The sequence below is a fragment of the Uranotaenia lowii genome, chromosome 1 (assembly GCF_029784155.1).
Source record: "Uranotaenia lowii strain MFRU-FL chromosome 1, ASM2978415v1, whole genome shotgun sequence".
Lineage (NCBI taxonomy): Eukaryota > Metazoa > Arthropoda > Insecta > Diptera > Culicidae > Uranotaenia > Uranotaenia lowii.
The window spans coordinates 168,537,615-168,564,382 of NC_073691.1; the positions used below are offsets into that span (position 1 = coordinate 168,537,615).

General features: G+C 34.2%; 1 long non-coding RNA gene across 1 annotated transcript in view; it reads left to right on the forward strand.

Moving 5' to 3' along the window:
• Positions 1-26,021, forward strand: part of LOC129747801 (uncharacterized) — a 70,459-nt gene extending 44,438 nt beyond the window's left edge. The window contains exons 2-3 of the long non-coding RNA XR_008737584.1: positions 25,555-25,842; positions 25,913-26,021. This is a non-coding gene — a long non-coding RNA (uncharacterized LOC129747801). The remainder of the gene's footprint in view (positions 1-25,554; positions 25,843-25,912) is intronic.
• Positions 26,022-26,768: the final 747 nt, after the last annotated feature.

A 26,768-nucleotide genomic window follows, 5' to 3' on the forward strand; every position in this document is an offset into this window, starting at 1 on the left:
CGCCTAAACACCGTAAGGAGAGAGCTACGAAAACAAACCCCAAGCCCAAGAAGCAGCAAAGCCGGAAGCAAGGAAGTTCTAAGCGAGAAGGCGGAGGTGCGTGCGCATGCGCATGCGTATCGAAAATCTCGAAGAAATTACGACAAAAGATGAAGCCAGGAAACCACTAGTCGACCAGTGTAAGATTAGGCAAAGATTAGATCTCGATCCGATTGAGACAGGGTCCTCCCAAATCCTCCCGGATTTGTCCGGCCCGGATACGTGCTGAAAAAATTCTGGCAACCTTAACTTACAGTAATGTTTCAGTGAGTATTTATTGGCCAGCCGAGAAACTGATTAGATTTGTCACCAATTGACAACTTTGCTCGAGGTGTATAAGATTGAATTTTTGCCAAAACATTTACTACGGTCAGCTTCTCGAGGGCTATCTTATAAACCTACTTAAAAATCGAAGCGCGTCTCCAGTTTACACGTCGCTAGTAACATCTTCAAGGCCAGATTATCCAGTCTTTAAAAACAGGTAGAGGTTCACATGTTTCATGTGATAAGCAGTGATGTCATCCTTCCAGATTTTTTCTGGATCTTCCAGACTTTTTGGGCTTTTGCCAGACATTTTTTCAGGATTCCAGACTTCCAGACTTTTGACATTTCTTCCAGACAATTCCAGACTTTTGGCTTAGGACATTAATTGTACCAAGAAACTATGAAAATTCAAAATGGTCATGCTATCATATGGCAGAAAATGATTAGAATTTATGGATTATGAATGCAGTGGTTGAAAGCTATGAATAATCGCAAATTCTTCGAAGATGTATGTAAGTTGAGAGTCAAACAAAACACGTAACTAATAGTGTCAGAAACAAACTATTAAAGCCTATCTGCAACATTGGGATCTAGCGACCAAAACAAAAAGGTCACCACCTTCCCAAAACCAAGGTATCCAGACTTTTTCAGACATTTCCAGACATTTTTTCAAAATCTTCCAGAGTTCTTCGGAAAACAGTTGGCAACCCTGGTGATAAGTCTCAGATTTCAGGTCTCATGTCTCTGCTGATCTCATGATTTAAGTCTTATGTCTCTTGTCTGATGACTCATTTCTCAAGGCACAGGTCTCATGTCTTATGTGTTATGAATAATATCTCAAGTCTCAGAGCTCGTGCAAAAAAACTTAAGAGAAGAAGAGAAGTTTCATCTAGCAGGATAAAAATAGACATTATTGGAATAACTCCAGAACACCATCGACTTTCTGAGGTCAAAATCCAAAACGATTGGTAAAAATCGGTCCTGTCGATAGTTTGTTATTTCCGTCACACTTGAAATCTGTAATTTCTCCGAATCGAAACACATACCGGCGCACAACGAAATGAATTATAAACTCGATAACTGGCGATATGGAATGTCATAAGCTGGTAAACAAATGTATCCAATTCCGTTTCAATCTTACAAGCTTTTTTTTTAATTTCAATTTAAAAGAACCAGTCAAAATAAAGATCAAAAAGTTGAAATCCATCCAAACAGAAAGAAGGGCCCCGTAGCCAAGGGCTTGTAACTCGATATTGAAAATGTGTCTCTTTTTTTTTATTTGGGTGTCACACAGCCGCCAGATTCGGTCGGATTTCTTCAGAAGAATTCGCAAGCAACAACAGCGAACACCTCCAAATCATTTGAACAGATTTTCGATCCGCTTGAACAATTTTCAACCGGAACTTTTGAATGAAAATCCGATGTCGGAAACATCGAAATTCAAACATGCAGCCACAACAGTTTACGATTCGAGAGTTCTTTTTGGGTGTTTGGATTTTTTTCCTTTAGATCAGCTTCGGAAAGGTGAAAATCGAAACCAACCCGATTTGTTTACTTTTTTTCTTCACTTTTGGGCGCAACGCAAGCTTCGCACCATCGCCAAATCTCGTAAACTGTCAACCGTGGTTGCTTTTCATTCAAAATAACAAATAAAAAAACCGGAATCAGAAATTAAAGATGAATGAATTCGGGATGGATTTCGCAACTTTTTTTCGTTGGACAATTTTAGCTAGGAAGTTTAGGGTTATCCAGATTGAAGACCTAGAAACAAGCAGACACGCTTCGATGCGTCCCTAACTGAGTGGAACGGAATCACTGCTGAAACGATTGTGTGCATTCAGAAAAGATTCACGTATGCGGCGGCGGGCCATTCTTATGCTGAAATTATTTATACGCTGAAGCTGACACGCCTCAACAGCAAACAGTGTGCGAAGATGCTGCTCGTTTTGCTTCAATTGAGCTACCTTCTTTCCGAACCACCCGTAAGCGATCAATGAGCCTGGAATCGGTTGATTGAATACTAAATCGTTCTGATTCGATGGAAACAACATTGGTCTTGTACTTTTATTGATTTGACAAAATATTCAATATTTGACCTAAATCGAATTGCTTAAAGCTGATGTGACCCTTGACTAAATGTGATAGTTTATACCAGCTTTCCATGCACTGTATCTAACTGGCTTCTGTATTTTGCGACTTTTGGAAGCACCGGATGTTGATGGTTCCCCTTATTTGGAAAGCTTTGGTGTTTTGGAAGCATCATGGCTTTGAGCAGCACCTAGACTTTGGTCTCAGCAAATTACTTAATAACATATGATGCAGCAAACATGCTACCACCTCTTTAAATTAGGGTGTGTCAAATAACCTTTTTTTTAAATTTCAAAACGTCCAAAGTTTCCTCTTTGGTTAATATAAACTTCAAACTTTTTTTTAAAAAAGATTTCTAAAATGAGATTGAGGTACCCGGGTTTTGATTTATTGTTGTAATAAACAAACGCGAAAATTTGTTCGGAGTATGTCACTGTATTTGGGTTTAATGTTTATTTTTTACCTCTGATGTAATGTAACACAAACTTCTTCGGAATTTTTCCCAAGACAGCAGAGCGATACAAGTTAAGAGAGAGGTATCACGTTGATAACAGAGCTGTCTGTTTTCCATGAAAGAATCTGACAACACTGTCAAATTGCAGAAAATTAGAGTTACCAGATGCCATAGTGTTGCAAAAAACTAAAATTTTATTTTTTGGAACCGTATTTATTGCTTCAAACTTCCCATTAGGAACGAATAAAAACGTACAATAAACCCGATAAGAAGAGGAGAACCAAATTTTATCAAGATTAGATATTTTAATAGGCATTTTTCTCCTAAAGTGTGATACGGTCAAAATTTGGTCAATATCAACTTGACGTATTTCTTTCAATTTTGCATTTAAAAAAACCTGAACACCCCTCATTTTGAAGGTGTGTGTGTGCGTGTAGAATGTTGCTGCTATTTTGATTTTGGAATTCACTCTTCAGTTGTCAAAATGCCGTCCAAGGAAGAAGAGCAGCGTATCAAAATTTTGCTCGCGCTTCGCGAAAATCCGAGCTACTCGCACGCAAAGCTGGCAAAATCGCTAAAAGTTGCCAAATCAACCGTTACAAATGTAATTAAAGTGTTTGGGGAACGTTTGTCGACAGCCAGGAAGTCTGGATCAGGGGAAATCGAAAACTGGAAGCCGCTGAGACGACAAAGAGAGTTGCCGGTAGTTTCAAGCGAAACCCTAACCTCTCTCTCCGAGATGCCGCAAATAAGCTGGGTGTATCGTCTACAACCGTGCATCGAGCCAAAAAACGAGCCGGACTGTAGACTTACAAGAAGGTAGTGACTCCAAATCGCGATGATAAACAAAATACGACGGCCGAAGCGCGATCCCGGAGGCTGTACACGACGATGCTCACGAAGTTTGACTGCTTGGTAATGGACGACGAAACCTACGTCAAAGCCGACTACAAGCAGCTTCCGGGACAGGAGTTTTATACGGCAAAAGGAAGGGGAAAGGTAGCAGATATTTTCAAGCACATGAAACTGTCAAAGTTTGCGAAGAAATATCTGGTTTCGCAAGCCATCTGTACCTGTGGCTTGAAAAGCAGCATTTTCATAGCTTCCTGTAAACCAAGAAATTTACGTGAAAGAGTGTTTGAATAAACGTCTGCTGCCTTTCCTGAAGAAACACGGTTGTTCCGTACTGTTTTGGTCGGATTCGGCATCTTGCCATTACGGTAAAACGGCCATGGAATGGTACGCCGCCAACAATGTACAGGTGGTTCCCAAGGACAAGAACCCTCCCAACATGCCAGAGCTCCGCCTAATTGAGAAATACTGGGCTTTTGTCAAGCAGAACCTAAAGAATACCTAAAAAAACTGCTAAGGACAAGCAGCAGTTCAAGGCAAACTGGCTTTCTGCGGCGAAGAAGGTGGACAAGGTGGCTGTACAAAATCTGATGGCAGGGGTTAAGCGTAAGACCCGGCAATTCGGATTTAGAAAAGCGGAAGCCTAACTGAATATTTTTCCTGAAGTTTATACTAATTAAACTTGAAAAAGAAATTTAATTTGATTTTTTAAATAAACGATTTCACCGATTTACACGCGTTTTCCCTTGACCAAATTTTGACCGTATCACTCTTTAAAGGGAAAGGAGTTTTTCATACAAAAACTTTTCATGGTTTTTTTGAAAATCATGTAGTTTATTTTTTCAGTGTAGATTTCCAATCTTTAATTCAAAAACTGCTTCGTGGAATTTATTTTACTGATTTCGAAGAAATGAAAGCTTCGATTGTAATAATTGAAGGTAAAAGTAAGTGTAAATCCTACACTGAAAAAACAAACAACCCAAAAACCCAAACCCAAAAATAATCCATCTCATAATTCGATGATTTTTTTTTTGGTGATGGGGAATAAAGTGGTCTAAAACTTTTCTGAACATCGCAAAGTGAACACTCTTGAGGGAAAAAAGTTTTTCTAACAAAAATGTTCTGGGTGTATAATGATAAAATTTAATTAGATGCACATCATAACAGTAATCTATTGACTCTGGGCATATTTAAAAATAAAAACTTTTTGGATTCGCTTGAATCATTTTTGGCACAATGCACATTTCAGCTCACTTTCGGCACGAATATAGTTAGCTCCGATTGGCAAAGAAATTTTGCAACCTCTTCTTTGGGTGAGCCGAAAGCTTGGGATCAGTCTTCTAGAATATGATATTTTATTGTGTGCATATCTCTGTTTTCGAGAAAATTGTGAACTTAACTTGCTATGTTGATATTAAGTAAAAATTGTTTTCAGACTTCAAGCTTTCTGCTTAACTTCTCTTCTATGTTTTTTTCAAATAAACAAATCCATTTATACCATTAATTGAATCTCCGCTTAAAGCCTTAATTTGCTTGCTTTTGCATCCTAAATAGTTTTCCGTCAAAACTCTTCAATCAAATCCAACAACCGGCAGACAAGACGTCAACAAATATTATCGTCCTAACTCCACTCGAAAACTTTCTCATTCCGAATTATGAATGCGTGAATTCGGGTGCCAATTCTGCACGTACCGATATGTCATTTTACATTCCTCCGCGAACCCTTGCCTTGACTAGCGCTAGAGTGGGGGGACTTTAACTATTTGCTCAACCTTCTTCTGTTCCCATTCTGGTGAACCGCGCTGAATCCATTGAGACTTTCAAAAGTACCCCTATAGGTACGTGAGGCGAATTTCAATTGAGTTTTCAGCTTAAATCCAGCAGTTGTTGCTTCTGTGTTTTGATTAGACCTTCCCATTTATTTTTATTTAAACTTGTTTTACTAAATTTTTTAAATTAATTTTCTATTAGTGTTTGACGAATTTTAGTTTACATTTTTCTATAACTTATATGCTTAAAAAAATATTTTTTTAATTTAAAATTTTAATGAGAATATTATAGGAAAGTGTTTTTTTTTTCAAACATTATTGCCAGACAAGTCTGACGAGATAAATTTATTTATTAATTTTTTCATATGAACATCTTCATGGAAACGTGTATTCTTTGCTCAGATCGAAACTGGGAGTCGAGCCGATCTAGCGTCAGGTAGCATACCGGGAATGCGATAAACATATGTGAATGTTCGAAAATTTAATTTTCAGTAATCTCATCAGCCGCTTGGGAAGCATTGCTCTTTTGATTGATGGTGAATTGGGTAACGGAAGTGCCGCACGATTTCAGGTTGAGATGATGTGTGAAGTCCCTTGAACTCAAATAATTGGCAAATAAATTTGAAATAGAATTTCAAGGTGGGAAACTTGTTCTTGTTGTAACTATAACCCAGAATTATGAGTTTAATCACATTTAAGTACAGACGTTTTGATAACTTAAAAAAGATCATAACCTTAAGATGGCAACGATAAAAATTAAAATATCGAGTGGAAATATTTCAGATCAAAACTCAGATTAAGATTTCAGATTTCGGATTCAGATTTCAGATTCAGATTTCAGATTCAGATTTCAGATTCAGATTTCAGATTCAGATTTCAGATTCAGATTTCAGATTCAGATTTCAGATTCAGATTTCAGATTCAGATTTCAGATTCAGATTTCAGATTCAGATTTCAGATTCAGATTTCAGATTCAGATTTCAGATTCAGATTTCAGATTCAGATTTCAGATTCAGATTTCAGATTCAGATTTCAGATTCAGATTTCAGATTCAGATTTCAGATTCAGATTTCAGATTCAGATTTCAGATTCAGATTTCAGATTCAGATTTCAGATTCAGATTTCAGATTCAGATTTCAGATTCAGATTTCAGATTCAGATTTCAGATTCAGATTTCAGATTCAGATTTCAGATTCAGATTTCAGATTCAGATTTCAGATTCAGATTTCAGATTCAGATTTCAGATTCAGATTTCAGATTCAGATTTCAGATTCAGATTTCAGATTCAGATTTCAGATTCAGATTTCAGATTCAGATTTCAGATTCAGATTTCAGATTCAGATTTCAGATTCAGATTTCAGATTCAGATTTCAGATTCAGATTTCAGATTCAGATTTCAGATTCAGATTTCAGATTCAGATTTCAGATTCAGATTTCAGATTCAGATTTCAGATTCAGATTTCAGATTCAGATTTCAGATTCAGATTTCAGATTCAGATTTCAGATTCAGATTTCAGATTCAGATTTCAGATTCAGATTTCAGATTCAGATTTCAGATTCAGATTTCAGATTCAGATTTCAGATTCAGATTTCAGATTCAGATTTCAGATTCAGATTTCAGATTCAGATTTCAGATTCAGATTTCAGATTCAGATTTCAGATTCAGATTTCAGATTCAGATTTCAGATTCAGATTTCAGATTCAGATTTCAGATTCAGATTTCAGATTCAGATTTCAGATTCAGATTTCAGATTCAGATTTCAGATTCAGATTTCAGATTCAGATTTCAGATTCAGATTTCAGATTCAGATTTCAGATTCAGAATTCAGATTCAGATTCAGATTTCAGATTCAGATTTCAGATTTAGATTTCGGATTCAGATTTCAGATTCATATTTCGGGTTTTGTTTTGTGTAATTTATTTGAATCACAAGCGTTGAAGGCTTTTGACGGTCGCCATGTATTGATTTTTTCTAATTCTTGTATCCTTAATTGCCGTAAAATGTCTTAATGTGACATTTTACATAAAACTTTTTATAAACTTGTATATTTTCTGACATCTCTTCCCAAGAGATCAATTACTTTTCGATTTGCGGGGTCCAGTCTCAACGGAGGAACTTTCTCGTTGAATAATTCATTATTGCCATTATTACATTAATAGCATCCTGGGAAGGTGCCCCTACTGCGTACACTATTTTATCAATCACTTCCGTTTGATTGCATCGGTCGAACGATAATGAAGCTTATCTCGATGTTCTCTGTTTTCCATCAGTCATTACAGACGCCGGGGAAATTCCACGTCGATGTCCGGGCTTCATTTTCGTCCTGATACCTATACTATATCAGTTACGGCGAATGAAGCGAAATGTCAAAGTTGCCAAGGTTATGCTGAACTTTTCCGTCGACCGGTTGTGGTTCTGCATTCTATTTATTTTTACCTGGGCTTTTGCATCCCCCGTAAGCCCACAGTCCGTTATGAAAACTCATCGTGTTGTTCCGGTTTTTTTTTCAACTTCCATTTGCTATCCAGACAGTACAGCGGTATTTTTGCGCCAGTGGTTTCGAGACCCAGCCTTTTCTCAGTTGGTATCTCCATCGGTTTGTTGGGAATATGGTATTCTATTATATTATTTTTTAAGCATCTCAATTAAAACACCCCTCAGTTTTTGCGGGATCATAATCAGATTGAATTCTCGTGGCTTTTTCTGGTAGAGTGGTTGGTGAGCTAATATACACATGAAAATATGTTAAAGTGCTATTTATGTAACAAGAAGGATGTTTCCCTTCATATTGCGGCAAATTTCAATCCATATTTCCCCCTTGTGATACCTCCAAAAATTCCGAAGGGGGAAATAAATAAAGTTGAAGGTATTTCATGGAAAAAATTGATAAATTTTTCGAAAATTCAAACAGTTTTAAGAGTGAAAGTAAAATTGTAGAAAATGGGGATTGTATTAATTTATGTATTTAACTTTTTTTTTTTTTAAATTTTCGACCTAAAGTAAATTATCGAATGATCTTCTCAGTTTTGTACAATGTCGATTGCAAGTTGTTTCATGCAAGTTTGTTGCATGCAAGCTGTTATCCAATTTGTTTTAATTTATTGAAAATTTGGATTACTTTTTGACTATGCCCTCTTCCCCCCTTGTGATGTTTCAACTCCAAGTGAAAATAGAAGGATTTGAAATTTGTTTCGGCCTTATTTCATATATTTATATATTTGTTTTATTTTAGTTTTTTTTTGTAGTCCATTTTATGTGTTGTTTATGAGTTTTCGCCAAAGCAGTGATTAAAGTTTGTGATCCAAGTATTTTTTTTTTAATCAAATGACTATTGATCTTTGATTCAGAAAATCAAGTTGGATTATACTTTAATAGCGTAAATAAAATTTTTGGGATATCTTAATTGATAGTTTATTTTTTCGATTCTCGAGCTCCTCGCGTTCAAAAGCCTACTGATAATAGGGTAACGGAGTGATTTTTGATCAAGGATTATTTGAACCACCTTGCTCATAACTCTCTCATACAGATGTCAAACATGAATAATTTAAAGGAATACAGCGACCGAAACAAGAAAAGTACCACTATGTGTTTGGCTTGTTAAAATATGAATGCTTGAAAATCACCGAAATTTTCTTCTAGTTGTAGTTTAAATTGTTTAACGGATAAATCAAGCATAAGTTTACTTCCTTTTTGGACGAAGCATTGGCGCTGAGGACCAAAAATTTGAAAAAGGGTGCGAAATAAGAATAGTACCACCTGTGCTTTTCAACAAAAATCCAGAGTATTCCTAAAAATTTACTATGTAAAAGTTAATATTAATGATTCTACGAACAAAATTGAATATATAAATGCATTTTTTGGTATTTTATAGTATTCTAAAGGTTTTGTTATTGAATCGAAAGTTGAGATGAACAGGAATTTTGGCGTAGGTATATTCTTGTGCTTGTTATTTTTTCAAAACCGGAAAAACTTTCTGCAGTGTGAACTCCAACAAAACGGTGTTAGAAAACTACCTCGAAATAATGAACATTAGCCTTAATAAACAAGAAAAATCAATATTGAGATTTAATTTGGATTTAACTGCAAGATAGTGCTGCCATCTACGACTTGAAACTGGAAAAAGTGTGGTTTACTGGAAAAATCAAAGTTTTTTAATTCCAACCTGTATTTTATGATTAAAAATGAACCAAGAATGTTTATTTCATCATTGCAGGCCATGTTAATGAAGAAAAATAGCAGTTTTATAAAGCGTTTTAGCTCAATTGGCAAATTCCTTAGTACTTGAGGAGCACTTCTTAAGAACCCCTTTAAAACCTTTGGAATGCTGCAAAACGTCTAAAAATGCAGGGATCTATTGAAATAGTTCGTAGAAGAATTGTCAATTACATTTACACAGTGATTTTAAGAAATTATCTTGATTTTCGAAGAAAAACATAAGTGGTACTATTCAGAGTGGCCAGCGAACCGGGAAAAAAAACTTGGAATCTCAAATCAAAACCGGGCAAAATTATGTGTGAATATTTTTTTTTTTTTTTTTTTGAATTCTCAAGTGCATTCATTTCAACAAAAGCATATTTTTTTACAGAAGCTTTACATTTCGGAGTACACTTTACAATATAGAGAAAAATCAAGGTTTTTTTTCAAAAATCGGAATTTCGTTGCTCAGCAACGCTGTTTTTCAGTGTTTCTGTTGTTTCTGTGTTTCTGTATATTAAAATAACGGAACGTAGCAGAAAAATTTCTGATGAATCTGATGAATGAATAAAGAAATTTATTTAAGAAATCAAAATTTTTGGTAACATTGCATTCATATGTCGATAGTTTTTCTTTGCCCTGAACTCTTATTTCGAAACATGACATTGATGCTTTACACCTTTCTTACAACTGGCTTAAAATTTATTTTATTCAAAACTTTATCAGAGACACGCTATGCTAAATCAAAACTCAAATTAAACAGAATTGTATAGAAAATATTTCAAATGTACGGGAAACAGTTTCGATGAGTCCGACCAAAAAATCGAATGAATTTGACCAATTTTCGGCTATTTTGAATTGGGAATGCGAATGTACACGGACACTTTCATCAATAACACTAGTTTACAAAATTTGAAAAAAAAATTGTGAACTTTATTAACCGACCTTTATTTTTAAGGTGAAATCGGGCGCTGAATCCGAAAATGAAATTCAAAAAAATCTCAACAGAACAGTTTTTGAGTTATGCTCCAAATATGAAATTGCATTATGTTGTTAGATGTGAATAAATTTGCTTTCGATTATTTTCACTTATGATCAAGAGTATTGTTGATATTAGTGACTTTATGATAGAAAAAAATATAAAAAACGCATTTTTTGGAGAAAATTTTGTTTCAGCGAAAGTTTGAGACTCGATGGTAACATTTAAAAAATCTGATTTTCTATTGACTTTAAATGCCAATTCAAAACGAAGATTTCAAATGGTTATATATCCAAATCAGTTGAAATTGAAGAAGTAATGGCTACTTTACCATAACAGTAATTTTAGCATTTTTGAATAAATTAACGAATCGCAGTGTACTAATCATAGTATAGAAAGATTTAAACGTGATCAATCTCACTCGCTCCAAGTCAAAACTTATTCTTAGCTTACCCAAAGATCACATGCCAAATTTTAGAAAAATCAGATCATGAGGAGGGGTAGCTGGAGTCTCAAACGTCAATAGGATTTTAAGGAATTTTTCTCGAGAGGAACAAAAATACTGGCTTTTCATAAAAAAAAACTTTTTTCTTCCCTTTGAACTTCATTAGCACAAAAATGCTAAAATTACTGTAATTACCATAACTTCTTCAATTTTCAACTGGTTTTGATAAATAATCATATGAAATCTTCGTTTTGAATTCGCATTTAAAGTCAATAAAAAATCAGGTTTTTTTAATGTTACCATCGGGTCTCAAACTTTCCCTGAAACAAAATTTTCCCCAAAAAAATACGTTTTCGATATTTTTTTCTATCATAAAGCACTAATATCAACAATACTCTTGATCATACGTAAAAATGAAGTTCAGATGATCGATAGCAAATTCATTCACTTCTAATATGCAAAAAAGAGATTTCAAATTAATGTAATGCAGTCCGAGATATTTGAATCTGAGTTCAAGTACTTTTTTTATTTTTCCAAAATTTCATATTTGGGGCATAACTCAAAAACTGTTCTACTGAGATTTTTTTTGAATTTCATTCTCGGATTTAGCGCCCGATTTCCATTAGAAATGATCCTCAGTTTACTTAGTCCAAAAATGCTGTAAACTAGTGTACTAAATTTTAAAAAAAATCTAGTAAAATAAAACTTTTTGGTTTGTGTTATTTATAAATTTTGCGCTTTTACTGATAATCGCATTCTTCATTAGAAATGAAATGTAAAAAAAAAACTGATCAAATGATTATGAGTTTTGGAAACATATTTAATTAGAATTCATTACAAAAAATCTTGAATTGAAAAATTTCACCCTAAGCAAGGTTTTGAAAATTTGGATCGAAATTTCAAATTTGAAGTTTTCATAAATATATTTATATGGGTCATTCCATGTCAAGTGTGCACATCAAAAAAAAAAAAAATTTATCGAAAATTTGCCAAACTTGGCCGAAAGACTTTCTGAGGCCTACAAAATAAATCCTCATTTTTTGAGAATGATCCGCCCACCCCTCGTTCCAGGACCCTCCCTTCTTTTTTTCACGATTTTGAAAAATTCATAATTTTTAAAATACTATATCTCCGGACTGAAAAATCATACCAAAATGACAAAATATGTGTTGTGTAGATTTTATTGAAACCTATCAATTGATGTTATTCATTTTCTGAAATAGTGACGTTTCAAACGTCAAAATATTGCTCTAAAAATAAAACTTTATTTTTCGCAAGGAGAGTATTTTTTTTCTTGAATTTTATGATTTCATTGTTTTTTTGTGAAAATTTTACGTAAGAACTAACCGAAATCCTAGTATAATATTTCTTGCTTTCGAGATATGAAAGATATAAGTTGAATTGTTTAACAGTAATTTACTCGCAGTGCTCAGTGGTTTCACTAGAGTGCAACAATCTTCGAAATTTTTAGACACATCTTCCATGCTTGAACAGATTTTTTGTTTTCATGATTTGTATTATAACTAAAGAAAATTTGAAATAATATTTTGAATGAAAGTAAAACAATATCTTCGGCTTATGACGAAGGGTGGGCGGATCATTCTCAAAAATTGAGGATTTATTTTGTAGGCCTCAGAAAGTCTTTCGGCCAAGTTTGGCAAATTTTCAATAAATTTTTTTTTCGATGTGCACACTTGACATGGAATGACCCATATATTTTTGGGACCGGACTGAAAATTCTTGAATTTTTGATTAAAATTGCAAATCCAGAATCCTGCACCCAGAGCTCAGATTCTAGTTACGCATTACTGTTTAAAGTTATCCAACAAAAAACTGAATTCCACCTAACATGAATCTTGAGCTAACAGCAGAAGTTAAAATATAAATTTAAATTCGAATTATGAATCCCAATAAGAAATTCAGTATTGATTTTTGGATCAGTATTTGAATCCGAAATTAATTTTTCATGATTATAATTCAAATATAAGAAGCCAGTAAAAGGGTAGAAAGAAATAAACAGTTTTTTTTATTGGAGCTTCAACTTGAAATAAAAGGTCACATGGCGTTGTATCAAAGCAATATTTTATCAAATCCAAATCATGAGAATAATTTTAAAAAAAAAGAGAAGCTGTTGTCAAAGACTGAGAATAAGAAGGCAATATTCGACGAGATTTCGCAGGAGACTAGAATTATTTTCTACAAAAAAATATCTTCTTGAATCAGCATCAGCATTCTTGAAGCATTTTAATTTGTTAATATTTTATTTTCTGTAAAATATCCCTACAAACATTCACACACATAAATATCTAATTCTTCGGTAAAAAAAACTGATATTCAGATTCCTTCATGTTATTTTAAACCGGAGAAATTATGAAATATATTAAGGAAAACCGAGAAAACCGGGAATTTCAAAATGTAAATTTGCTGGCCACACTGACTGGTATCAGTTTTTTTGTTAACAGTGTTACCCTTCCTTACGATGTGAAACATATCAAGAGTTTGAAGTCCAGAGGTGTATCTATGTCGATCGATTATTTTGGTCCTTTCCAAGTTAAATGAGTGATCTTGTTTGATGCTGTGGTGCAGAAGTGCTGTTTGTCCTTTCAAAGCTGCCATTCTTGGATCGTGTTTGTCAAACATTTCTTCAAGACAGTTTCATAGATTCACAAAACATTCTGGACAATTGAAACGAAAAATTACTGTAAGTAGAATAAAAAGTTTTTAACGTACACATTGATTAGAGGAGAGTGGGGATACTTGATCCCCTTTTCTTATTTTCACCATATTTTTTTGGAAAAATTTAGCAACTCGCCGTCTTTGACATTTTCTGACAGCTTGTAACTTCAAGTTTCTATGCTTCAAAAATTTGAACGATACTTGAACCCGTTGATGAACTCGAAGCATTTTCGTGGGAGTAAAAAAATTGCGATTTTTCTGAAGTTAGGGGAGACTTGATCCCCTTTTGAAGGAGACTTGATCTTTTATTGAGGAAGCCGTAATCCTTGTATAAAAATCAAACAAAACCCCAAGATAGAATGTTAATTGACTATTTTGGTCATGTTTGTTCTCATTTCACAATTTATAGCAGACATAAGAAGAAAATTCTATAACTTTGTCTCAACGCTAATACATTGCATACTTAAAGGTGCTATTTTTTATAATTAAGAGAAAATTAATTAGTTTTGCTCTTTTCTTCAGACAATTTTTGATAAATATTAGTTTTTGGATAAATATAAGTAATTTTGTAATCAGCAATCATAACGATCAATTCAGAAGAAGAATATGCCGTTTGGAAGGGGGATCAATTGTACCCAACTCTAGGGGATCAATTTTACCCATAATCAACATTTAAGAAAACTTTTTCTGAAAAAAGTTGAGAGTTTTCCATTGCTTTGAAAATATGACATTATGAAGTTCATTTTACGCTCGAACAATTGATACATTGGAACAAATATTTTTTTCATAAGTTTTCCATGTAAGGAACATTTTAAAGTGCTGAAAAAAGATCTTCAAGTTACATTTTGTGAAATTTTTCAAACCAAGTTCAATTACTCAAACAATTATTTTGTTAAAAATTTTTAAACTACAAGCATTGTTATTTTGCTCATTTTGGCACATTTTTCTAGAACATTTGATCTTTGTAAGACATTCCAGTTTCGAGATATAGCTAAGGAATCAAGTATCCCCAGGGATCAAGTATCCTCATTCTCCCCTATATATTATATCATTTTTTACTCTTCTGATTTGTATTGCCCATTTAATTATATAGGTGAGAGTGAGGATACTTGATCCCTGGGGATATTTGATTCCTTAGCTATATCTCGACACTGGAATGCCTTACAAAGACCAAATGTACTAAAAAAAATGTGCCAAAAAGAGCAAAACAACAATACTTGCAGTTCAAAATTTTTAGCAAAATAATTGTTTGGGTAATTGAATTTTATTTGAAAAATTTCACAAAATGTAACTTGAAGATCTTTTCATATCAGTTTCAAATGTTACTTACATGAAAAATTATTTAAAAAAGTTGCCTCCAATATATCAATCGTTCGAGCGTAATATGAAGTTCAAAATACCATATTTTCAAGCAATGGAAAACTCCCAACCTTTTTCAGAAAAAGTTTTCTAAAATGTTGATTATGGGTATAATTGATCCCCAGAGTTAAAAACGGTATATTCTTCTTCTGAATTGATCGTTATCTTTGCTGATTACGAGATTACTAATATTTATCCAAAAACTAATGTTTATCCAAAAATTGTCTGAAGAAAAGGGCTAACATAATTAATTTTTTCTTAATTATAGAAAATAGCGCCTTTAAGTATGCGATGTTAATAGCGTTGAGACAGTTACAGAATTTTCTTCTTCTGTCAGCTATAAGTTGTGAAATGAGAACAAACATGACCAAAATAGTCAAATGACTTTCTATATTGGGGATTTGTTTAATTTTTTTTACAAGGATTAGGGCTTCCTGAATAAAAAATCAAGTCTCCTTCAATAGGAGATCAAGTCTAGGGAATAGACATAAAGACACACATTCATTTTTATACATGTAGATTACATTTTCTGGGACTTGTAGGTGCCAACTAAGATAACATCAGCTATTACTCCACATTTCAATCGAAACCACTCCGATCTGATAAATCGATTTAGTTTGGATCAAAATCGAAAGTTGAATGTTGTCGGGTGGAAATGTTAATCAATCCACTTTACAAGCAAATTCCTCAACTTGATGGAATAATTCAATTGACATCTGTACAGAAAGTGCAATCCTACCGTCTGGCTCCTGGAACTGGTGATTGATAGGTTGTGTTTTATGTTCCCGGGGCTTTATGAACTCAATTATGCTGATGTAGCAGTGTGCTTTTTTTTTTTTTCTTTGAACAGTTTTTTTTTCTGATGAACCACTTTACGAGTAGGCGTCGACTTAAAAATAATTTCCATCTGTTTTCCTTTGGGTAGTTGTTTTGTGCGATTTTAACAACTCTTTTACGTGCAACAAATTCCAATTTTTTTTAAATTACTCATTGGAATTCCAACCATGTCTAACAGTTTTTTTTTATACTAGGCGGCCATTCTCACGTTAAGATAATGAGGCTAAGCAGCCCTCAACAATGGGGAACCGAATATTCCAATCAAAATTATCGCAGTTTCCAAAACATTCACTCACACGACCCACATCGGGGTTTTGGCTACATGGCAGCAGCAGATGGGCTCAATGGGCCGGAAATTCCAACGATAATGGCGATCGTCCCTCCATTGTCAAATGGCCAGTAGATATGGGCATTGTTTACGGAACATTTGAGTCGGATAAGACCCGTTTGACAATGGCCCTCGGGGTTGCACCAGACGATTGAACAGAGACACTTTGCAATCAGGTGGATTCCATTGAAAAAAAATTTCTCTCGGAATATGAATCATCATTTTGTTTTCGGGCGGGATCGATTCATTAATGAATTACGTTACGGGACATCTTTTTATGTCAAATTGGCAAGAAACTCAGGATGGCGTTTTCGGCATTGGAATCGTTCTTTGGGTGTATGAACTAATTTTTCATCCTAGCTCATGCCCAAGAAGGTGTAGCATATGTTGCTAGATAGCTTTGAGGATTTTGTGTACCAGGTGTCAGACATAATTTGTTGACAGGTGTTTTACAACATCCTGTAGGTAGTAGAACTTTCTAGGTTTGCTCTCGATATAAGTTTCAAGTTGTTCATTTCATTTATCTAATATTTTCTAGTGTAATATGTCGATTACCAATCGGAATTGCTAATGAACAAGCTCTGGATAAACGTTTTGAGGCTATATTTACTTGTCTGTCTGTCTGTCTGTCTGTCTGTCTGTCTGTCTGTCTGTCTGTCTGTCTGTCTGTCTGTCTGTCTGTCTGTCTGTCTGTCTGTCTGTCTGTCTGTCTGTCTGTCTGTCTGTCTGTCTGTCTGTCTGTCTGTCTGTCTGTCTGTCTGTCTGTCTGTCTGTCTGTCTGTCTGTCTGTCTGTCTGTCTGTCTGTCTGTCTGTCTGTCTGTCTGTCTGTCTGTCTGTCTGTCTGTCTGTCTGTCTGTCTGTCTGTCTGTCTGTCTGTCTGTCTGTCTGTCTGTCTGTCTGTCTGTCTGTCTGTCTGTCTGTCTGTCTGTCTGTCTGTCTGTCTGTCTGTCTGTCTGTCTGTCTGTCTGTCTGTCTGTCTGTCTGTCTGTCTGTCTGTCTGTCTGTCTGTCTGTCTGTCTGTCTGTCTGTCTGTCTGTCTGTCTGTCTGTCTGTCTGTCTGTCTGTCTGTCTGTCTGTCTGTCTGTCTGTCTGTCTGTCTGTCTGTCTGTCTGTCTGTCTGTCTGTCTGTCTGTCTGTCTGTCTGTCTGTCTGTCTGTCTGTCTGTCTGTCTGTCTGTCTGTCTGTCTGTCTGTCTGTCTGTCTGTCTGTCTGTCTGTCTGTCTGTCTGTCTGTCTGTCTGTCTGTCTGTCTGTCTGTCTGTCTGTCTGTCTGTCTGTCTGTCTGTCTGTCTGTCTGTCTGTCTGTCTGTCTGTCTGTCTGTCTGTCTGTCTGTCTGTCTGTCTGTCTGTCTGTCTGTCTGTCTGTCTGTCTGTCTGTCTGTCTGTCTGTCTGTCTGTCTGTCTGTCTGTCTGTCTGTCTGTCTGTCTGTCTGTCTGTCTGTCTGTCTGTCTGTCTGTCTGTCTGTCTGTCTGTCTGTCTGTCTGTCTGTCTGTCTGTCTGTCTGTCTGTCTGTCTGTCTGTCTGTCTGTCTGTCTGTCTGTCTGTCTGTCTGTCTGTCTGTCTGTCTGTCTGTCTGTCTGTCTGTCTGTCTGTCTGTCTGTCTGTCTGTCTGTCTGTCTGTCTGTCTGTCTGTCTGTCTGTCTGTCTGTCTGTCTGTCTGTTGTGTTTTAAAATAACATTTAAGCGTTTTTTTATGCTTGGACATCAAGTCAAAATCTTGAATAATTGATTTTAATATTTAATTTCGATATAACTCGAGAACCGATCATGCAAATGGAACCAAATTTGGCATGGATCTGCTGGTACCCCTCCCTTTTTCGTTTGGGAAAATAGGAAGCGTGGAGGGGGACTCTCGTACAATTTTTCGCAGAGAATAAATCAAGCAAACGGAGCCAAATTTGGCATTCGATAGTTCATGGGTAGGAAGAATATTTATAGTATGGTTTGAGACTCCTCCTCCTTTTCAGTGTGGATTCAGAAAAAAAGGAGGGTTCTCCCATACGATTTTTTGCTATTCGAGAAATTGTCAAGCAAACGGAACCAAATTTGGCATTCGAGAGTATATGGGTAGGAAATATATTTGAAAGATAGTTTGAGACTCCTCCTTTTTTCCAGTGTGGGTTTAGAAAAAAGGAGGGGCCTCGCATACAATTATTGCAAAACTCGAGAACTTATCAAGCAAATGGATCCAAATTTATCATGGGGTGATATATGGGTACGAGAAAGCTTTCTATGATCACTTGGGACTACACCCTCCGCGATTGTGGAGAAACAAAGAGGGAGGGGTTCTTCATAGATGAGTCTAAAAACAAAACGAAGCTGTTTAGACCCCAGGGTTTGCGAAATTCAAAAATGAACCCAAATCGACTCAGTCCACCCTCTCATGCCAAGGGTCTAGCTTGAGCAGCTCTCGATTTATGCAAAAATGTTTCGTTTTGTTTGGGAAACACTCTTCCAGTAAAGGGAAGGGGTCTCAAACATTTTATGAACTTTATTTTCATAAGTGTTATTTCAAAAGTGGAATCAAACTAATCTAAACACAAACAAAAGTGGAAAAACTAATAAAACATTGTTATGAGTAATTGACAAATTGTTTTTTTTAATTCCACCGTTGAGGCACTTGGAACGATGTTAGCAGAAAGGTTGGGAGCGAAGTAGGAAACGTTCAACAGAGTTTATTACAATCCTCGTCCCACTATTCCGTTACTGTTCTAAAAGCACCTCAACAGTGTCCCGTCTAATTAGTTGACGGTCAAAGGTAGTTAGCGATAAAGTTGAATCGGAATTCCATGGCACCGTCATTATATGGGGGAGGCACCTAATGGCAAGAATGCTTTGCATGCTTTTTTTTCTTCTAGGAAAGCCGGCAAACTTCCTCTTCTATCCATTTCTTCTTTCTTCAATAGAAATGTTTTGGCTAAACAGAGTGGACAAACTTCAAAAAACAAATACCCACTACAAACGGCATCCCAGAAGAAGTAAATGTTCCAGTGACGATCGGCGCTGATAACATTTCTAGTTTAGATTTTTGTTTTGCTGCCGGGAACAAATATTTTATCTCGGCACAACAAACTGCAAAGTGCTTTCGATTCAGCCATAAAGCACCCTCCTAAGCTCCTAAGATATTCGTGTCTTACCTTTCAGGAATGCTTTGCGTCGTCGACACGGCACAAACAAAATTTGTTTACTACCTACCCGAGCAGGGAGTTCTATGGAAACTCGCCTGAGCTGTTTGTCAACTAGAACTCGATAGTCAACTTTTTTTGGAAGAGAAAAAACCGGCCACTTTGTCTTGGCAGAAAGCTAGATTACGAGACGTCATTACCGTCCTCCATAGCAACATAATATACTTAAAGTTGTTTAAACTTTTAGTTTTCAACAGGTAAATGTTCAATCGGGAATCTCAGTTCTGGAATCTTCGATGTCGAAAGCAAAAATTAGACTTTTAATTCTCGTTTGAAAGTTCCAATTATTTCTACTTATAAATAATTTGAAGCACTGAGTTTGCCTGAAATTGTTAAATAATACTCTTTTACCATTCTCTTTATCTTAAATTGCACGAACCGTAAAGACATAAAAGACATAAAGGGTGATAAGGTCAAAATTTGGTCAATATCAACTTGAAGTATTTTTTTCAATTTTGCATTTAAAAAACCTGAACACCCCTCATTTTGGAGGTGTGTAGAATGTTGATCCTATTTCGATTTTGGAATTCACTAGTTGTCAATATACCCTCCAAGGAAGAAGAGCAGCGTATCAAAATTTTGCTCGCGCATAGCGAAAATTCGAGCTACTCGCACGTAAAGCTGGAAAAATCGCTAAAAGTTGCCAAATCAACCGTTACAAATGTAATTAAAGTGTTTGGGGAACGTTTGTCGACAGCCAGGAAGTCTGGATCGGGGGGAAATCGAAAACCGGAAGCCGCTGAGACGGCAAAGAGAGTTGCCGGATTCAAGCAAAACCCTAACCTCTCTCTTCAAACTCTACAACCGTGCATCGAGCCAAAAAACGAGCCGGACTTTCGACTTACAAGAAGGTAGTGACTCCAAATCGCGATGATAAACAAAATACGACGGCCAAAGCGCGTTCCCGGAGTCTGTAGACGACGATGCTGACGAAGTTTGTCTGCGTGGTAATGGACGACGAAACCTACGTCAAAGCCGACTACAAGCAGCTTCCGGGACAGGAGTTTTATACGGCAAAAGGAAGGGGAAAGGTAGCAGATATTTTCAAGCACGTGAAATTGTCAAAGTTCGCGAAGAAATATCTGGTTTGGCAAGCCATCTGTACCTGTGGCTTGAAAAGGAGCGTTTTCATAGCTTCCGGGACTGTCAACCAAGAAATTTACGTGAAAGAGTGTTTGAATAAACGTCTGCTGCCTTTCCTGAAGAAACACGGTTGTTCCGTACTGTTTTGGCCGAACGAGCAGCAGTTCAAGGAAAACTGGCTTTCTGCGGCGAAGAAGGTGGACAAGGTTGCAATTCGGATTTGGAAAAGCGGAAGTCTAACTGAATATTTTCCCTGAATTTTATACTAATTAAACTTGAAAAAGAAATTTAATTTGATTTTTTAAATAAACGATTTCACCGATTTACACACGTTTTCCCTTGACCAAATTTTGACCGTATCACCCTTTAAAAGACATAAAAGACAAAAAATACATAAAAGACATAAAAGACATAAAAGACATAAAAGACATAAAAGACATAAAAGACATAAAAGACATAAAAGACATAAAAGACATAAAAGACATAAAAGACATAAAAGACATAAAAGACATAAAAGACATAAAAGACATAAAAGACATAAAAGACATAAAAGACATAAAAGACATAAAAGACATAAAAGACATAAAAGACATAAAAGACATAAAAGACATAAAAGACATAAAAGACATAAAAGACATAAAAGACATAAAAGACATAAAAGACATAAAAGACATAAAAGACATAAAAGACATAAAAGACATAAAAGACATAAAAGACATAAAAGACATAAAAGACATAAAAGACATAAAAGACATAAAAGACATAAAAGACATAAAAGACATAAAAGACATAAAAGACATAAAAGACATAAAAGACATAAAAGACATAAAAGACATAAAAGACATAAAAGACATAAAAGACATAAAAGACATAAAAGACATAAAAGACATAAAAGACATAAAAGACATAAAAGACATAAAAGACATAAAAGACATAAAAGACATAAAAGACATAAAAGACATAAAAGACATAAAAGACATAAAAGACATAAAAGACATAAAAGACATAAAAGACATAAAAGACATAAAAGACATAAAAGACATAAAAGACATAAAAGACATAAAAGACATAAAAGACATAAAAGACATAAAAGACATAAAAGACATAAAAGACATAAAAGACATAAAAGACATAAAAGACATAAAAGACATAAAAGACATAAAAGACATAAAAGACATAAAAGACATAAAAGACATAAAAGACATAAAAGACATAAAAGACATAAAAGACATAAAAGACATAAAAGACATAAAAGACATAAAAGACATAAAAGACATAAAAGACATAAAAGACATAAAAGACATAAAAGACATAAAAGACATAAAAGACATAAAAGACATAAAAGACATAAAAGACATAAAAGACATAAAAGACATAAAAGACATAAAAGACATAAAAGACATAAAAGACATAAAAGACATAAAAGACATAAAAGACATAAAAGACATAAAAGACATAAAAGACATAAAAGACATAAAAGACATAAAAGACATAAAAGACATAAAAGACATAAAAGACATAAAAGACATAAAAGACATAAAAGACATAAAAGACATAAAAGACATAAAAGACATAAAAGACATAAAAGACATAAAAGACATAAAAGACATAAAAGACATAAAAGACATAAAAGACATAAAAGACATAAAAGACATAAAAGACATAAAAGACATAAAAGACATAAAAGACATAAAAGACATAAAAGACATAAAAGACATAAAAGACATAAAAGACATAAAAGACATAAAAGACATAAAAGACATAAAAGACATAAAAGACATAAAAGACATAAAAGACATAAAAGACATAAAAGACATAAAAGACATAAAAGACATAAAAGACATAAAAGACATAAAAGACATAAAAGACATAAAAGACATAAAAGACATAAAAGACATAAAAGACATAAAAGACATAAAAGACATAAAAGACATAAAAGACATAAAAGACATAAAAGACATAAAAGACATAAAAGACATAAAAGACATAAAAGACATAAAAGACATAAAAGACATAAAAGACATAAAAGACATAAAAGACATAAAAGACATAAAAGACATAAAAGACATAAAAGACATAAAAGACATAAAAGACATAAAAGACATAAAAGACATAAAAGACATAAAAGACATAAAAGACATAAAAGACATAAAAGACATAAAAGACATAAAAGACATAAAAGACATAAAAGACATAAAAGACATAAAAGACATAAAAGACATAAAAGACATAAAAGACATAAAAGACATAAAAGACATAAAAGACATAAAAGACATAAAAGACATAAAAGACATAAAAGACATAAAAGACATAAAAGACATAAAAGACATAAAAGACATAAAAGACATAAAAGACATAAAAGACATAAAAGACATAAAAGACATAAAAGACATAAAAGACATAAAAGACATAAAAGACATAAAAGACATAAAAGACATAAAAGACATAAAAGACATAAAAGACATAAAAGACATAAAAGACATAAAAGACATAAAAGACATAAAAGACATAAAAGACATAAAAGACATAAAAGACATAAAAGACATAAAAGACATAAAAGACATAAAAGACATAAAAGACATAAAAGACATAAAAGACATAAAAGACATAAAAGACATAAAAGACATAAAAGACATAAAAGACATAAAAGACATAAAAGACATAAAAGACATAAAAGACATAAAAGACATAAAAGACATAAAAGACATAAAAGACATAAAAGACATAAAAGACATAAAAGACATAAAAGACATAAAAGACATAAAAGACATAAAAGACATAAAAGACATAAAAGACATAAAAGACATAAAAGACATAAAAGACATAAAAGACATAAAAGACATAAAAGACATAAAAGACATAAAAGACATAAAAGACATAAAAGACATAAAAGACATAAAAGACATAAAAGACATAAAAGACATAAAAGACATAAAAGACATAAAAGACATAAAAGACATAAAAGACATAAAAGACATAAAAGACATAAAAGACATAAAAGACATAAAAGACATAAAAGACATAAAAGACATAAAAGACATAAAAGACATAAAAGACATAAAAGACATAAAAGACATAAAAGACATAAAAGACATAAAAGACATAAAAGACATAAAAGACATAAAAGACATAAAAGACATAAAAGACATAAAAGACATAAAAGACATAAAAGACATAAAAGACATAAAAGACATAAAAGACATAAAAGACATAAAAGACATAAAAGACATAAAAGACATAAAAGACATAAAAGACATGAAAGACATAAAAGACATAAAAGACATAAAAGACATAAAAGACATAAAAGACATAAAAGACATAAAAGACATAAAAGACATTAAAGACATAAAAGACATTAAAGACATAAAAGACATAAAAGACATTAAAGACATAAAAGACATTAAAGACATAAAAGACATAAAAGACATAAAAGACATAAAAGACATAAAAGACATAAAAGACATAAAAGACATAAAAGACATAAAAGACATAAAAGACATAAAAGACATAAAAGACATAAACGACATAAAAGACACAAAAGACATAAAAGACATAAAAGACATAAAAGACATAAAAGACATAAAAGACATAAAAGACATAAAAGACATAAAAGACATAAAAGACATAAAAGACATAAAAGACATAAAAGACATAAAAGACATAAAAGACATAAAAGACATAAAAGACATAAAAGACATAAAAGACATAAAAGACATAAAAGACATAAAAGACATAAAAGACATAAAAGACATAAAAGACATAAAAGACATAAAAGACATAAAAGACATAAAAGACATAAAAGACATAAAAGACATAAAAGACATAAAAGACATAAAAGACATAAAAGACATAAAAGACATAAAAGACATAAAAGACATAAAAGACATAAAAGACATAAAAGACATAAAAGACACAAAAGACATAAAAGACCTAAAAGACCTAAAAGACATAAAAGACATAAAAGACATAAAAGACATAAAAGACATAAAAGACATAAAAGACATAAAAGACATAAAAGACATAAAAGACATAAAAGACATAAAAGACATCGTCATCGGGCTCGAATCCGACCAGGATAAGCAGCACATAACTGGAAAAGTTATGCGGATTTGCGCATCTAGAATGAAAAACAATGTCCGAAGTCAGAAATAAATCATAGTAACAGATGTTTTGTCCTTATTTGACAGTTTACTTTTTATTTTTTAGGAGATGTGTTATGTTTTTCGAACCGAAACTCTTATGGATCATATAAAATTTAAAAAAAAAAGAAAATTTTTCTGATAAGATTTGTCCTTAAATAAACCAATCAATAATATTCAATATTCAACTCACTCATGATGTGACATATTATGTGCAGCAGCACCCACGTCCAATCTGGGCAAACAGTTTGTTTGGAACATAAATTTTGCATTCATCGTGTTCCGATGGCAAACACATCGACTTCCACTGGTTTGGAGCTGCGGCTTTTTTATTCTGCTTTCCTACATCTTCAAGCTCCATATTTGGGGTTTCTTTTATTGGATTAATATGTACCAACTACCTGAGCAAATTGCTTTGTTTATCGACCTTGTTCTCGACGAATGCGTACGTTCCGGATCACCATGTGAACCTTTCCATTCTGCGGTTCTTGGATTGACGTTTTCCACCACCGAAATCTTACCGGAAAAAAACGGAAAAAGAACTTTATGGATATTGCTTTCCAGCGATAAATTTCAATCATTCCGAAACTTGTTGGGTAGACATTCTAGCGAAAAGGGGTTTTCCACACTTCTATTTGCAGGTTTTTTTTCTATCGAAGCAAACCTTCTGGGAAGCACTTTGACAAAAAAAAACACGGTCAATGTAGAGTAAAGAGAAATTCATTGAAGAAACGTTGAATCTTTTGGATCCGCTTTTACTTGATTTTACCAAAATAAGTTTAACTTTTTCTGTATTGGATCGATGTCATTATCTCAACAACGGTTTCATTAATTTTTATTTTCTTTTACTATTTTTTTCAGATAAAAAAGAACAGCTCCATTCCGTGAACGACTGCTCCAAATTGTGGGCCCAAATGCCCCCCGTTTTCGGCATACCAGTGGGGCTCCGGTCTTGCAGTACCTGAGCCGGCAATCAGCAGCCTTGTCAAATAGTGGGCCGGATTGTTCCTGGCCCCGGAAGCATCCAGGGAGCCGGACGTAATGTCCGGGAGCGAAAAACGAATGTTCGATCGAGAAACGCTCCGTTCCATCATCCAGCAATGGAACACGGTCCGGCTGGATATCTTCGCCCTATCGGAACCCAACGAGGTAGGTGGCGGTTGTTTGTTTTTAGATTTACAATACTTTTTTCCAACATTTGTATTCCTGTCTTTTGCAGAACCTGGAGTTCCATGGGGTGATGCGGTTTTACTTTCAGGACGAAGGACAGAAGGTCGCTACCAAATGCATCCGGGTGGCGTCCGATGCAACCGTGTCCGATGTTATCGGTAAGTTATTTTTCTCTCTTCTCATTTGAGGTTAGGTTTAAGTCTAGGTTAGGTTTTCTATCGGATATCGAACGAGGGTAAAAGTAAATCCGTTTTACCCGTTCAAAAATCAACAAACTACTTAACTTAAGAAAGTCCATAAAAACTGGGTGAAACGTCGGATATTTGAAAAATCAATTCTTATTTTTGAATCTTGGTTGCAAAAAAAGTAAAAATTGGGTGTTAGCATAGTACAGAGTTATAATAATTACAGGGTGGCCACCCATTCGGGAAAAGCGGGAAAAAGACGGGATTTGAAATCCAACGGGAAAAAAGCGGGAAAAAGCCGGGAATTTTTTCGAAAAGTCGGGAATTTTTGGCTCACTGAAAGTCTGTTCAATGAAGTTTTGTCGAAATAGCTCGAAACAAGTGGAAATGGATTGACAGTTGATCACCAACTGACTTTGACCGATTTCTACCAGGTCGAAACGAATCCTCTTGACGAGCTGGATCAGTTTCGATTAGTTTCAACTTGGTTCAATGAACAACAAAAGGATGTTCCCGGACAGCCAGATTGCTAATCGAATGGAAATGGGAAGAACACAAATAAGCTATTTGATTCCACACATTCCCTATTTTTTCAATGAAGTTGAAAGTGCAGCGAGTTCGTATAAGGGTTTGACGAAACGTTAAAAAAGATTGTGCAGAAGCAACAAATGGATATTGGTGTGCGTTTCTGGAATCAAAGCACAAATCTAGTTGAAGCAA